Source organism: Anolis carolinensis, chromosome 5, assembly GCF_035594765.1.
Source record: "Anolis carolinensis isolate JA03-04 chromosome 5, rAnoCar3.1.pri, whole genome shotgun sequence".
NCBI lineage: Eukaryota > Metazoa > Chordata > Lepidosauria > Squamata > Dactyloidae > Anolis > Anolis carolinensis.
This window is the reverse complement of record NC_085845.1, coordinates 35,246,489-35,261,475: the sequence shown is the minus strand read 5'-3', so window position 1 is coordinate 35,261,475 and position 14,987 is coordinate 35,246,489. Positions and strand designations below refer to the sequence as shown.

The window sequence follows — 14,987 nt, the reverse complement described above, 5'->3', positions numbered from 1 at the left end:
GAATCATCAGTGATCATAAAAATTATTATCCTGGGAAATCAAAATCTAAAACAATCATATATTTCATAATATAGTCACCAAGGTTCAGATTACTGAGGACCTTTTGAGTAGAAGCGGATCCTTTATGGAAATAGGAAATAACTTATATTTGTGAATCACTTTAAGAGTAGTCCAAAATATTTTATAGCCTACCTCTTCTGTGTAGTACGGAAGCCTAGTTTAGTCATTAACAAGCTCTTAGAAGTGATTCATAAAGCCCACTTCCAGGATACTGTGATGGCTCTGACCTTAAAAATTATATCCAAATTGATGCCAACTACGTAAACCAAAATCTTCTGCCTCTGATAGAAAAAAAAACATAGTACTCAGTAACACCAACAATAGGATAACTACACCTGCATCTGTTCCCATTGCAGTGTTTGTGTCTCAATTTAAGCAAATAAAAGTTGGAGAAATAGGTATTAAGCAGATGGGGTAAGAAGGCATTGCTATCAAATTGACTGAGAATATAACATTACATTCTGGACTGCTGCCAAATCATCAGTTTTCAATCTATGTCAAACAAAGGCTACAACTGATGCAGTCCAAGTCAGTGGATCTCGACCTGTGGTCCGTGCACCACCAGTGGTCCCAAAGAACTAAAATATGGTCTGCAGCCTCACTGTTACTACACTGTTGCAACCAGGGGAGGTTCAACCATTAGGCGAAGTATGCAGTTTCTGAAGGCGCCATCCTCTAGGGGGCGCCACTGAGGCACCTCCGCCCAGGCGTGGCCTTCCTGCCTCCGCGGCCGCGGCCTAGCTTGGCCTCCCCGGCAGCCGGGCCACCATGGCAGTTAAAAGTGGCGCCAAGGTGCCTTCACTTTAAAGCAGAGGCTCAGAGTCACTTCCTTCAAGTGTTTCCCAAGCTTCGGTGGTGACCCAGGTGTTTTGGACTCCAGTTCCCACCAACCCCAAGCATCAAAGCAGTGAGACTGTTGGAAGTTGAAGTCTCCTCCCTGGGGGCGTGGCCTGAGGAAGAAGCCACTCAAGTTCGGGCATGGCGGCTGCAGCTTGCTCCCAGTGCTGGCGAGGAATGGAGGGTGGCGGCATGGAAAGCGGGGGCCAGGGCGACGGGGGCGCCTATGGAGCGGCCAAGGCGGGCAGCCCCTTTGACCTGTGGTGCTTCCTGCAGCAGCCCCAAGTCCTTGCCCGACTCCTCAGTGCCGTAAGCCAGGAGTCAGGGCAGGTGGGGGGTTCGGGAGGGGGTTGAAGGAGCTCTCTGAGTACTCCCGGGGAGGGCTGAGGTGCGGCTCCTGATTGGTTGCTTCAAATACCTGGGCTTGAGGGAGGCAGTCACTGGCCCAAAGACTTTCTGAAACTCCCAGGATTTTATAGCATTGAGTCATGGCAGTTAAAAGTGGTGCCAAGTTGCATTTGTTTACTTTACAGCAGGCATAGGCAAACTTCTGCCTTCCGGTTGTTTTGGACTCCAACTCCCACAATTCCTAACAGCGAGGGGCAACCATGAAAACTATTTGTTCAACTATCTATGGCAGGCATGGGGCAAACTTCAGCCCTCCAGGTGTTTGGACTGCAACTCCCACAATTCCTAAGAGCCGGTAGGGCCAAAGTTTGCCTCATGCCTGATCTAAGGCAAACAATTTGCATAATAAAGCATACTGGGTTCAAGTTAACTAGCAAAGAAAGTGGGATGATGGTCATATGGGGAGTCAAGGCTCTTCTGGACTCTTGGACCAGTTCTTAAACACGCTTTGTGTATTCCAAGTAGACTGAAACATACTTGTGGATTATCTGCCTTGATATTCTGGGTTATACGGCTGTGTGGAAGGACCCTCAGGGCTCTTCCACACAGCCATATAACCCACAATATCAAGGCAGAATAACCCACAATATCTGCTTTGAACTGGGCTATCTGAGTCCACACTGCCCTATATCCCAGTTCAATGTTTGGTGCTAAATTCACAAATACAGTAATTCCTACATAACATTACCATGTATTGAACTGCTTTTTCTGTTGATTTGTTGTAAAACATGATGTTTTGGTGCTTAATTTGTAAAATCATAACGTAATTTGATGTTTAATAGGCTTTTCCTTAATCCCTCCTTATTATCCAACATTTTCGCTTATCCAACATTTTTATTTTTCAGTGATTGGTTTGGGCGGGGGGCAAAATTCTGTTCACTTACATTTGAAAATTACCTAGGGCCAGCCCTGGTTGCAACAATAACTACTGGTCTCGTGAAACCCTCGTATAGTGGCAAGGCAACAGGGATATCAGGAGAGGAGAGGCTGACTACCCACAAAAAGCGCAACAACAAGCCTCCTGACTGCTGCTTCTCCTCCTCTTCCCTCCCCGAGCGGAGCCATTCCATGTGATGCCTGGAGGCGGGGACGCTTTGATGTCTTCGTTTTTGTGATGACTCATGGGCCATGTAGTCCCGTTCCTAGTACTGTTGTGACAGATGAAGAGGAAAACTTGGGTTTCCCACCGTTTCTGCCGGATTTGGAGCCCTTGCAGCTGCAAGATGTTTGCCCACAAGAAGTCAGCCAAACAAACCTTGAGCAGAAATCTCCCCCATTTTCTCGCCGCCTTTATTATAATCAAGATAGAAGCTCTCGGGAGGCGACTCGCAGGAGTGCCCGAATCGCTGCCAGACAATTAGATGATTAAGTCTGTTCCCTTGGGAAAGTTTAAGGAGTCCTGCATCTGGACACAGAATAGGTTTCGTTTCTTGTTCCCCAGAGAAAGTGTTCTTTGGCGGGAAAACAAGATCCTATATAGGTGTTTGCCCACAAAGGAATCCTTGCGGAGTCAATTCGTCAGCTTCGGGAGTAGATTGTGTGTGGACTGCGCTACTCCAGTTTCCAGGACCTTGTTCTCGTCCCAGCCCTGCCTTGCTCCCCGGACCTCGCCACGGATTCTCGCCACGGACCCTGTTCTTGTTCCTCGTTTTGTTGCCTTGAATCAAGCCTTGTTTGCCAAGAATCTAATTTGCTCTCCAGCCTTGCATCAAGTTCCATGGACTAAAGGACCTTGTCATTTCCCCTCACTTTGCTTGGCAAAGTGTGTGTTTCGGTTATTGGATTACAACTTTGGACTTTAATATCTCATATTGGACATTGTTTCCCTGGACTATATTTGACCTTTCCTGAAAGGTCTACTTCTGAACTATATTCTACACTTATTTTTATTGACTTTATATATTTCATTAATAAAGATATTAGATAGATTCTGGTCTCTGCGCATGGTTATTGGTGCTCCGCAGTCTGGGTCCTGACAGTTTTTAGGCCTGTTCCTGGAGATTTGGGAGTTGCTGATTCAAAAAATTGCATTGGACAGACCACATCAGCTTTAGATTGTTAAATGGTTTTCTATGGGCAAGCAGTTGGCGACTACTGGATGACATATGTTCTGTATCAGAAACTGGAATGGATGCAGTCTATCCAATACAATTTTCTCAATCAGCACCCCAAATAACCAAACCGAGTCTAAAAGCTGACCAAAAACTGATTTGTAAGCCTTTTGGTACTAATGTTGGAGAGTGGTCCCTGGTCAAAAAAAGGTTGGCAACCACTCATCTAAGACTAAAATGTTTATACACCAGATAATTTTTTTCGAACATGAGTTAGATCATTTTACACTCCTTTCTCCTCATCCCAAACCATTGTAGCTTTAGTGAATGGATGGAACAATCCTCCTGACCATCTCAATTGCAATAGGTCACAATTTGGATCCCAAGTGTGGGATGAATCCATCAACGTAAATTGTTTGGTGTGCTGTATACTGTATGGCTAGTTGAAAAATAGTGCCATTTGCAAACAATTGTTTTCAGAGGTGGGAAATTAAAGGCTTTTCAGTATGGAAAAAGACATATATTTGGTTCATAGAATAAAGGGCTGGACACTGTGAAAGTGTTAATATGTATTTATTGTATTGCCAGCATAAACAGGGCTAAGCAGTTGCCAAAAGTTTAACAAATGCACAACCAACTGAAAAAGCAGGCTGTTTAAATAACAGAGATCACAAGCTGATAGCCTAGCTTCTGCTTTAGATTAGAATTAAAAATGCGATACTAGATCATACAAAGAAATTGGTAACAGCCAACTTCATTTCTAAACGTCAAAGAGCAGTAGTTTTACTCAAATGGAGAAAATGTTAGATTTGGCTCCATACTTCCTTTCAGTTGTCTTTAAGGCTCTGATTTCATGGCAGAAATCCTTTCCATTCATCTACTGACAAGGGCTAGATTATATGTTTATTCGCTTGAGAATAGTTCTATAGATCTCAATTACACATCTTCTGAATAGACAAGTATAAGACTGAACTAAAGTTATACTACCGGTAAACATGCTATTTTTTCATGTCTACTTAGAAATAAACTCCATTGAATCCAGAGGGCTTGCTCAAAACTATTTGAATATATGATGGCAGCTTCAAATTTCCACAGCTCTTGAGACTGCTTACAGTATACACATTTTTAAATCAAAGTACTTCTAGCAATGTTTTTGCCAGTCACTGATGTCCAGCACAAAATGAGACACCTCTGAAAGGCTTTCCATAATCGCTCATTTGTGGAACAAGATTTTTTAAATTCTTTATTCACAGAATTAACATTCTAATCTCATTGGAATGACAAATAACAAGGATTTGCCAACGCTTTCATACTGTGCAATGACAGAGTGTAAAGTGTCTAAGTAATACCAGTATTAAGGTAGTTAAATACTAATAAAGCATAGTTTGTATAAAATAATACAGTGCTGTAATCACAAGAATTATATAGCCAAGAATAAGTAAAATGCTAAGTAGAAGTCAGACAATGATGGATCTGGACCAAACTTGGCATGCATACCCGATATGCCCAAATGTGAAGACTGGTGGGTTTTGAGGGGAATTGGCCTGGACATTTTGGAGTTATAGCTACTGGGATTTATAGTTCACCTGCAGTCAGTGAGCACTCTGAACTCCACCAAATATGGAATTGGACCAAACTTGGCACACAGAGCCCCATGACCAGCAGAAAATACTGAAAGTCTATGGGGAAAATTCACTTTGATTTGGGGTGAGTTGTAGTTCGCCTACACCCAGAGAGCACTATGAACCCAAACGCCAATGGATCTGGACCAAACTTGGCACCCATACCCGTTACGCCAAAATTTGATTACTGGAGGGGTTTGGGAGGAACTGACTTTCCATTCTGGGAGTTGTAGTTCACCCACAACAAGGGAAACTGTGACCTCCACAGATGATGGACCTGTTCCAAACTTGGCACACAGGATCCCCGTGACTAAATCAACCTACTGGAGGGGTTTGAGGGGACGGACTCACCATAGCGGGAGCTGCAGTTTACCCTACAGCCAGAGAGCACACTGAGCCCCACCAATGATGCATCTAGAGCAAACTTGCCCAACAAAACAAACTTTAAGTACTGATGGAGTTTCTCAGGGTTAACCTAGCATGATGTCCATTGTAGTTAATCCATAACCTTATGCATTTTTTACAATTAAAAACTGACTTTTTCAAATAACCCGGGCAACTCCGGGTACCCAAGATAGTTTTAAAAATATAATAAATTCTGGTTTTGATGGATAGGATCAGTGTGGCCACTTTGCTGAGCTAGGGCTCTCGGCATGTACTAAAGTGAAAGAGTGGGATATGGTTATTTTACTTCTCTGCTAAGGACTATAATGTGGTTTGGAAGCAAACGGGCACAAGAAACTAAAAAGAAGATAGATACCATAAATACTCTGCAAAATAGGAAATGGGACAGATGAGATGCATGGCAGAAGGGCTGAAGTGAATCAGACTTTACAGAGAGTTTGTCAATATCCTGGGGAAAGAAGGATATACCGGTATTTATTAGACTACTGGTTATCCAGTGCCTAAAACAGACTGCACACTATAAAGCCAAGAGATGAACAGACCACATCATCTTTGCTTATGTAATAAAAGGAGCTAGATTACATCATGTATTTCCTTCGGCACATTCCTTCTTGAAAGGACAACGGTGTGCCTTGAAGTCAAAGGAAAACCAGAGTTATTTCTGTCTCTCACAGCTGGCAAAGTTATTTAGCCCTTCAATTAATTCATTCTCTTTCCTTAGACAGTGCTGCTGTCTTATCCTTCCTGTAACTCCTCTCAGACTCTGCCTGAATGGACCAACCTACTACTGTCTGACCCAACTAAATCTGGATGCTATTGGGATTGATTCTTTTACACATTTTAAAGGAAACTTTCTGACCAATGGAAAATGGTAGGCTCTCCTTCTCTTTTCCTAACTGCCCTCAAGTCAACTTATGTCAACCCTATGAATGAGAGGTCTCCAAGATGCCCTGTTATCAACACTTGCTGGGTTAAGTGTTCTCTGAATATGGGTAAACTATAACTCTCTGAAGCCAAGGTCAATCACCCGCAAAGCCTGCCAGTATTTACAGTTGGCCATGTTGGGTCTGTGTGCCAAGTTAGTTCCAGGTCCATAATTGATGCAGTTCAGAGTGCTCTTAGATTGCAGGTGAACTATACATCCCAGTCCCTACAACTATAAATCATGGTGAATTCTCCCTAAACCTCTCCAGTATGTTCAGTTGCTGATCAATTCCTCTGTTTGCTGTGTGGCATAGGAAAAGGTAGGAAAGGGTTAAGGGAGAGGCAGTGGACGGGGTCATGCAAATGGAAAGAGAAAAGAACACTGGAATGTTATTGCTGTAACCTGCAATGTCCTTGGAGAGACTGACTCGGTGGCTCCTCGGCACTGGGCACTATATAGCCTGTTTGTGGAGGCCGCAGGCTGTCTGTGTGAATGGACACCCATGCCACATAAACACATACATTGCACTTTTATTGTGTGTATAGATTAGATTACTGCTGTGGTTTTTTATTGAAAGGACTTCTGTATCGCCCCCTGCCCACAAAGGCTCCTGAGGCAATGAACAAGCCAATTAAAATAATAAGCAAATAAAATATTTTTGGAACACATTATAATCCAGGCTAAAAATAAGCCTAGAATTGACTTTGAAAACAATTAAAACAGAAATATTGAAATTGAAGTTTCTCCTAATTGGGAGAGTGGTTTCAGTACTAGACTACAACTCTGAAGAATAAGATTCAAATCTCTGTCATGGAAAACCACTGGGTGACCTTGGGAAGGTCACTCTTTCTCAGCCACAGAGCAAAGGAAAGACAACTCTTCTCTGAATACATTTTGACATGAAGCCCCTGTGATAGGTTCATCTTAGGGTTGCCATAGAGTGGGTATGTATAACAACAACTTGAAATCATTATGCCTTTTTTCACTTGCCACTCATTGCTGCGCAATACATGTTAGTTCATGAGAAAAATGAACTCAATCAAAATCATGAAAATATTTTATGAAAAAGGAAGAATTCCTAATGTTTTAAGAGCATAAGCCTATAGATGTCTACTCAACAGGAAATGGATTCCATACAGTTGGATTCTATTTGAGCATATTAAAGCTCAAACCCCCACATCAAAATCCCACAAATGTATGGCCAGAAATAAGTATAAGAAATAAGTATATGTTCAAAAATAAGTTTTACTGAGTTCAATAGGACTTACTCCCAAGTATTTGACTACAAACTAAGACTGGAACTCCCGTCCGTACGAACTTTCTTGGATGTAAACCTGTATGAGATTATTCTATAGTAAAATCCATCAAAATGTATTTTGTGTCCAGAGCACCTGGTTTTATGAATAGGTTTTGAGCGGATAGCCCAGACACACTCACATTTTTTCTGGGCTGAGAAGCAGAAACGACTGTGACATATTGCATAGGAGAGTTTTCATCATCCTCCTATTTCCAGAGGCAAGGAAATAATGATTTGTCAACTACAAGAAATTTACACATTGTAATTTTTGAAAATGACACACCCTTCCTCTTCCTCTCTGCTTACTTCATGCATTACTATAACCAAAAATATGTATATTTTTGTTGGCGGGGAGGGCAAACACCGATGACATAAATCCCAAATTATGGGGGGTTCACCTGCATTATAGAATTAATGCAGTTTGGCACTACTTTAATTGCCAAGGCTTAATGCAACAGAATCATAGGATACTGAGCCATGGCAATTAAAAGTGGTATCAAACTGCATTACTTCTACAGTAGATGGCTCTTGGAAGTCTCCTGTTCATAGCCAAGTTGATAAGTCAGCATGCAGTAAGTCCAAGTGCCTCCCTATCTCTTTATGTACACCAATAACCTTAAAAATAAACTATTTTGTTCAAGTCCTACCTGCTTAGTACACAAGACTACTCCATATAAAGTCAGTTAATGGAGCAACCCCTCTTCTGTTTTTGCAGATTATCTTACATGACAAATTAAGAAGAAAAAACATAAACACAGCCCGAACCTCCACCATTCCTGCTACTTTAAGTTACAAAATAATCAGCAAAACACTTTTCACTTTAGTTTACAAGAAAGAAGTTTATGTACTTTCAGGGAGAAAAAAACCAGGCTGCACGTCTCTGGATCAATGACTAGCATTACTACAGTCTCCATTGCGGAAAAGTCCAAGCCAAGCCAAGAGTTCAAGGCCCATCTCCAAGATATTTGCAGAGGCCTTTGGAGGAAAATTCTTTCAGGAGGCCCCTGCATGACATACACTGCGGTAAAGCTGCCTGGCCAAATCTGCATAAACTCAATCCTGTTCCTGCACATTCAAGTACTACAATACAGAGCAGAGGAATTGAAACTTCACTACATGCAGACTTGAAAGGACCATATTGCCACAAAGAAATCACTCTGGTATAAAGGAAGGGTGCTAAAGCATTAAAACATGCTCCATACATATGCAACATATTTGGATCCAGATACCATAACATACAGGCATGCTGGCTAAAGAAGAACAAATGTTTGGGGACCCACTCACCATCCCCCAAGAACTAAGATATCCTGCTTTAGGAAATCAGATGGAAACACTTGCCAACTTTCAGGTGCACCGGAGGGGCTGATTTATTGATAAAGGAGGCGATAGATAGATAGATAAATAAATAGATAGACAGACAGACAGACAGATAGGGTAATTTGGCAGGATCTGCTCTTGACAACCTCATGTTGGTTCCTACTAATCATAGCATTGTCATTAAAGTACTTGCAGACAAACATCTGTATATTTTTCCTGGTACTAAGTTCAGGCTCACTGCCCTGTAGTTTCCTCCTTCTTTTTTTGCCTTGTTTGAAGACAGGGACAATGTTTACTTGTGTCTAATCCTCTGGCACCCCATTCCCAAGATTTCTCAAAAATGATGCTAAGCAATTTGCAAGTGTGCCAGCAATTCCTTTAAAGCTCTAGAATGCCATTCATCTGGCTTTCCAGATCTGAACACATTTAAATTAGCTAGGTGATTGCTGACGAACTCCTTACCTGTCTTGATTTCCAACTAAGATCTCTGAAGATGCATGGAAACATACAATCTTCTCTTTTTTTGGGGGGGGGGGAGTGGAGCATATATGACTCACATACTGTATGTAGTCTATATGAGACCTTTGCTGCCTATGCATTACACAATTTTGAACTTGAAAGCTGCCAACTGAAAATTAGGAACTTGAAGTATGTCCCAAAAGCAGAAAGAAGCTAGTGAAAGTGCCAGAATCCTGTGAATAACCTGACTGTCTTGTGCTCTCCAGCACATTTTTGCTTACAGCTACAAGACTTCTTTTCAAGTAATGAAGGGAAGGGAGAGCAAGTGCAACAATGCAAGATCATTGTCAAATGTTTATTCCAATGACTTCATATTAGAATTCAGCAAGCAAATTTGATTAGGAGTTGCTTAAGAATAGCTGAAAAAAGTGGGAAGCATGAAAGGTTGTATTAAAGACAGAGAAGAGAAGAAGTATAAGACAGTATCATCATTATCATGATCAGAAAAGAAGCTTTAAAAGCTGGAATGGAGAAAAGATAATGGCTTTAATCCAGCAATAAGTCCCAACCATGGTAGAGCCATTCAATCAACAAAATATACAAATGTGTCAATCAGTTTGCTATGGGTCTACCAACCTGAATTAGGCCAAGACAGTTTGCTGCAAGATATGAGAAAGCTGAGGGTGTGGAATTACAGAATGAAAATACAGTAAGTTTTGTTGAAATTTCACATTAGAACATGAGAGCCTTAAAAAGTATGCAACAGAAGATAAGTATGGAAATCTATAGAGTGAGAAAGGTACAGGCAGCAACACTTATTTACTTGCTTACTTACTTACTTAAGGTAAAGGTAAAGGTTTCCCCCTGACATTAAGTTCAGTTGTGACTGACTCTGGGGGTTAGTGCTCATCTCCATTTCTAAGCTGAAGAGCCAGCATTGTCCGCAGACACCTCCAAGGTCATGTGGCCAGCATGATTGCATGGAGCGCCGTTACCTTCCTGCCGGAGTGGTACCTATTGATCTACTCACATTTGCATGTTTTTGAACTGCTAGGTTGGCAGGAGCTGGGGCTAACAGCGAGCGCTCATTCCGCTCCTGGGATTTGAACCTGGCACCTTTTGGTCCGCAAGTTCAGCAGCTCAGTGCTTTAACACACTGTGCCACCAGGGGCCCCACTTACTTACTTACTTCATTTATATCCTGCCCTTCTCAGGACGGCTCACAACAAAGGGCACAATTTGATACCTCATATACATACATGAAATAAAACCAACCATATAAATTAAAACAATTTAAAACATATAAATCATAAAAGAAGTTAATTAAAATCATACGATCCAAAGGCATATGCCAGGAGCGATTCTTGCATTCAATTGCTGATCTAATGTCACTGGGGAGGGAGTTCCATAGCCGAGGAGCCACCTTTTAGAAGGTCCTGTCTCTCGTCCTCACCAGTCACGCCTGCGAAGGAGGTGGGATCGAGAGCAGGGCATCCCCGGACGATCTCAACCTCCCATCTTAACCTCCACTTACTTGAAAAGGCAACATGCTATGTGTTTCACCACACTTGGGGTAAAGGGAAAAGAAGGATCTTTAATCTCTACCTGTGGACACATGATATGAAAAATTGATAGTAGGAATTAGTTAAGAATGGAGGGAAGGGTAGAACTAGCAGGAAAGGGAGACCATAAGATCATTGTATATAATGATCTTATAAATATAAATGATATAAATGATGGAAATAAATGATGGCATATAAATGATGGAAATAAATAAATAATAAATAATTGTAGCCTCTGGCGGCGCAGAGGGTTAAACCGCTGAGCTGCTGAACTTGCCGACCAAAAGGTCAGTGGTTTGAATCCAGGGAGCGGGGTGAGCTCCTGCTATTAGCTCCAGCTTCTGCCAACATAGTAGTTTCAAAAACATTCAAATGTGAGTAGATCAGTAGGTACTGCTCCAGAGGGAAGGTAATGGCGCTCCATGCAGTCATGCCGGCCACATGACCTAGGAGGCGTCTATGGACAATGCCAGCTCTTTGGCTTAGAAATGGAGATGAGCACCAACCCTCAGAATCGGACACAACTAGACTTAATGTCAGGGGAAAACCTTTACCTTTACCTAGTTTGATCATTATATGAAAAAGAGATAGGAAAGCATGTGAAACAATTTGGAGCAAAAAGAGACCCACGTATAAACTTGACAAATATATGGTAATGAAACAAAATTACAAAGCATTGGATTCTGCATTAAATGATGTTGGATACCCAGCTATTAAGGAAACACAAAACTTTTTCTATACAGGTGATCAGCACTATGAACCAGGACAGCACCAACCATATATATTCAACTCTGTGCAGATACTTCTATTCAGTAATAATTCGGTACATAATTCAACTGAAATTAGGAACTGATAAAAGTTAGAAGGGGCTGCAAGGGCCATTACATGCAAAGGATTAATCAAACCTATTTAAATAACTGACATAAATGATCACAAGTTATGCAAATGTGAATTCAGAAATTCAGGCAAGCGCATATCAAGTAAATATTTTCCTTCTTTCTCTTAATATTAAAATAAACCAATGATCTGACAGATCTTTGTAGATGTTAACACCTTTAAGGTGTAATTTGAACCAGGACCACACTTAGATAAATGGTTCACGTAAGCAAAACCTACTGCAAACACTGTGTTAAACCACAAATGTGAAAAACACACAGTGAAAAAAAATTCAAGGTTCAGCTAAGCTCAGGAGAATTAAACCTTAACCATGGTCAATGAAGAAGGAATAAATTATTGAAATATCTTTGTAAATCAGCGTTTCTCAACCTGGGGGTCGGGACCCCTGGGGGGGTCACGAGGGGGTGCCAGAGGGGCTGCCAAAGACCATCAGAAAATACATATTAATTGTGCTCTCTGGAGGTAGGTGAACTACATCTCCCCTAAATCACTGTCAATTCCTCCCAAATCTCTTCAGTATTTTTTTGTTGGTAATGGGGGTTCTGTGTGGGAAGTTTGGCCCAATCCTATCATTGATGGGGTTCAAGGGGCTCTTTGATTGTAGGTGAACTATAAATCCCAGCAATTTTCCCCAAACTCCACTAGTGTTCAAATTTGGGCATACTGAGTATTCGTGCCAAGTTTGGTCCAGATTCATCATTGTTTGAGTCCACAGTGTTCTCTGGATGTAGATGAACTACAACTCCAAAACTCAAGGTCAATGCCCACCAAACCCTTCCAGTATTTTATGTTGGAGTTCTGTGTACCAAGTTTGGTTCAATTCTATCGTTGGTGGAGTTCAGAATGCTCTGATTGTAAGTGAACTATAAATCCCAGCAACTACAGCTCCCAAATGACAAAATCAATCCCCCCAACCCATCAGTATTCAAATTTGGTGTATCGGGTATTTGTGCCAAATTTGGTCCGGTGAATGAAAATACATCTTGCATGTCAGATATTTAAATTACGATTCATAACAGTAGCAAAATTACAATTATGAAGTAGTGATGAAAATAATTTTATGGTTGGGGGTCACCACAACATGAGAAACTGTATTATGGGGTCACACCATTAGGAAGGTTGAGAACCATTGTTGTAAATTAAGAGTTTCTACTGTATTTGCTGATTTGTGATACAGTACATTAAGAGCTCTTTACCAGGTGTGGCTGTAATAGCAATACATAGATTTTTCCATAATATTGGCCTGAATCCTATTGTATGTCCCAAATGAAGTAGAGCCAGAGAATCAACTGGATTTACCTATATCTTGAGTCCCCATTTAACAATTGATTGAATAGGTCTATTTTAATTAGGATTAAAAATAGATAAATAATAGTAGTAGTAGTAGTAATACAATTATGACTTTTCTTCTGCAACTCCCATACCAAACTTGTATTTCAGACTCCTGTACAATAAGTGGGAGGTCTGGGGCCAATTTGCTGCCCTGTCCCAATGTGCATCTCAAAACCTACTGAAACAGTTCCAAAAATGAGGAGAAAAATTGAAATGGCAAGAAGTCCACTTCCACTTTTGATAAACATGTTGCTTTTTAAATAAATGTTATACTGGTGCAGAGAATGTTGAAATCTATTTAAAATGCAAATCCAAAGAGGCTCTTGAGGAGTCTGGGGCCAGCAAAACAGACTAGGAACTGCTCTTTGCTCTCTCCTGCTGAGAAGTTCTCTGTGCTTTCAATGGCTCTGTGACAGGACATTTGGGCAGATGATTTTCTAGTCACAATAATGCTTTGACAGGATAAATGACTTCCCCATTCACAAATCCTTCCAACTCAGTGAGTCCTGGATCTGGCAAAACCAAAACAGAACTCTAATCTTAATCCAGTCATAACATTTATTTGCCATGGTACATTAACATCTTGTATGCATCCCGTGGAACAGCCCTGAACTTCCTTGGCTTAAAGAAATCATTCTAAAGCATCCCACTCACTTTATTCATGTCTTTTTCCTTATGTCTGTTGTAGAACTGGAGCAGTAACTAGCTACCAAATGATACCTGGTACACGAAAAGGGTCTCAATGAGGTATGGACGAGTCTTGGATTGGCCTGGACATGGCATTTCTAGTAGCAAATAAATGAGGTTATTGACTAATGCTAAAACGACAACTATTGAAGAACAGAAGAAGGATCTAGTCCTACTTCATGCTTTTATTTAAAAGTTGCTAAAGAAGTCAGTCTAAAAGGTAAGGATCCTGCCTCCTATGGACCCTCTCCAGTTCAGCTCTTCTATACTTTGCTCTCTTTCTCAGTCTACGATCTGCTTTTAATATCAGGGGACAACTACAGATCCCTTCTTTTTGCCTCACAAAACTGTGCTACTTCACACACAAATTTTCCTTTAAGTGAATCAACCATTGGGGAAGCTCAAGCTATCAACAGATTTCAACACAAATGCCAACTTTGGAGGAGGAATGTTCCTCATATCTCAGCAGGGCAAGGATTTGTCTCTATGCCTGCTGTGAGCCAGAACCAACCAGTGCTATACTTCTATTAAAAACCTACAAAATAAGATTCAGTGAATTACACACTTGAGCTGAGCATAGGTTTGCCCAAGTAATGCTTTCCAGAATGCTGTTAATGTTGTGCTGATCAATTTTACTAAAAGCACATAATAAATAATTCAAGGGTTATTTTAGGTACAATATTTTTAAGCAATCTTATTTTTTTCTCTTTAAATGGATGTCAGTATGCATATGTGTATGTGCACAAATATACACATAGATACATACAGTACATACCAGCAATACATCAATACCTGACAGAGTAAACTCTAGTAAAGGTAAAGGTTTTCCCATGACTTTAAGTCTAGCCGTGTTCGATTCTGAGGGTTGGTACTCATCTCCATTTCTAAGCCGAAAGCCAGAGTTGTCCATAGACACCTCCAAGGTCATGTAGCCGGCATGACTGCATGGAGCGCCATTACCTTCCTGCCAGAGCAGTACTCACATTTGAATGTTTTCAAACTGCTAGGTTGGCAGAAGCTGGGGTTAACAGCAGGAGCTCACCCTGCTCCCCAGATTTGAACTGCCGACCTTTCAGTCAGTAAGTTCACCAGCTCAGCAGTTTAACCCGCTGCATCACTGGGGGCTCT

The 14,987-nt window shown here is 41.2% G+C and overlaps 1 protein-coding gene across 1 annotated transcript in view; it reads right to left on the bottom strand.

Annotated features, from left to right (window-relative positions):
• fgf2 (fibroblast growth factor 2) overlaps positions 1–14,987 on the bottom strand; it is a 30,971-nt gene that overhangs the window by 5,817 nt on the left and 10,167 nt on the right. The gene's annotated exons all lie outside the window — the stretch shown is intronic.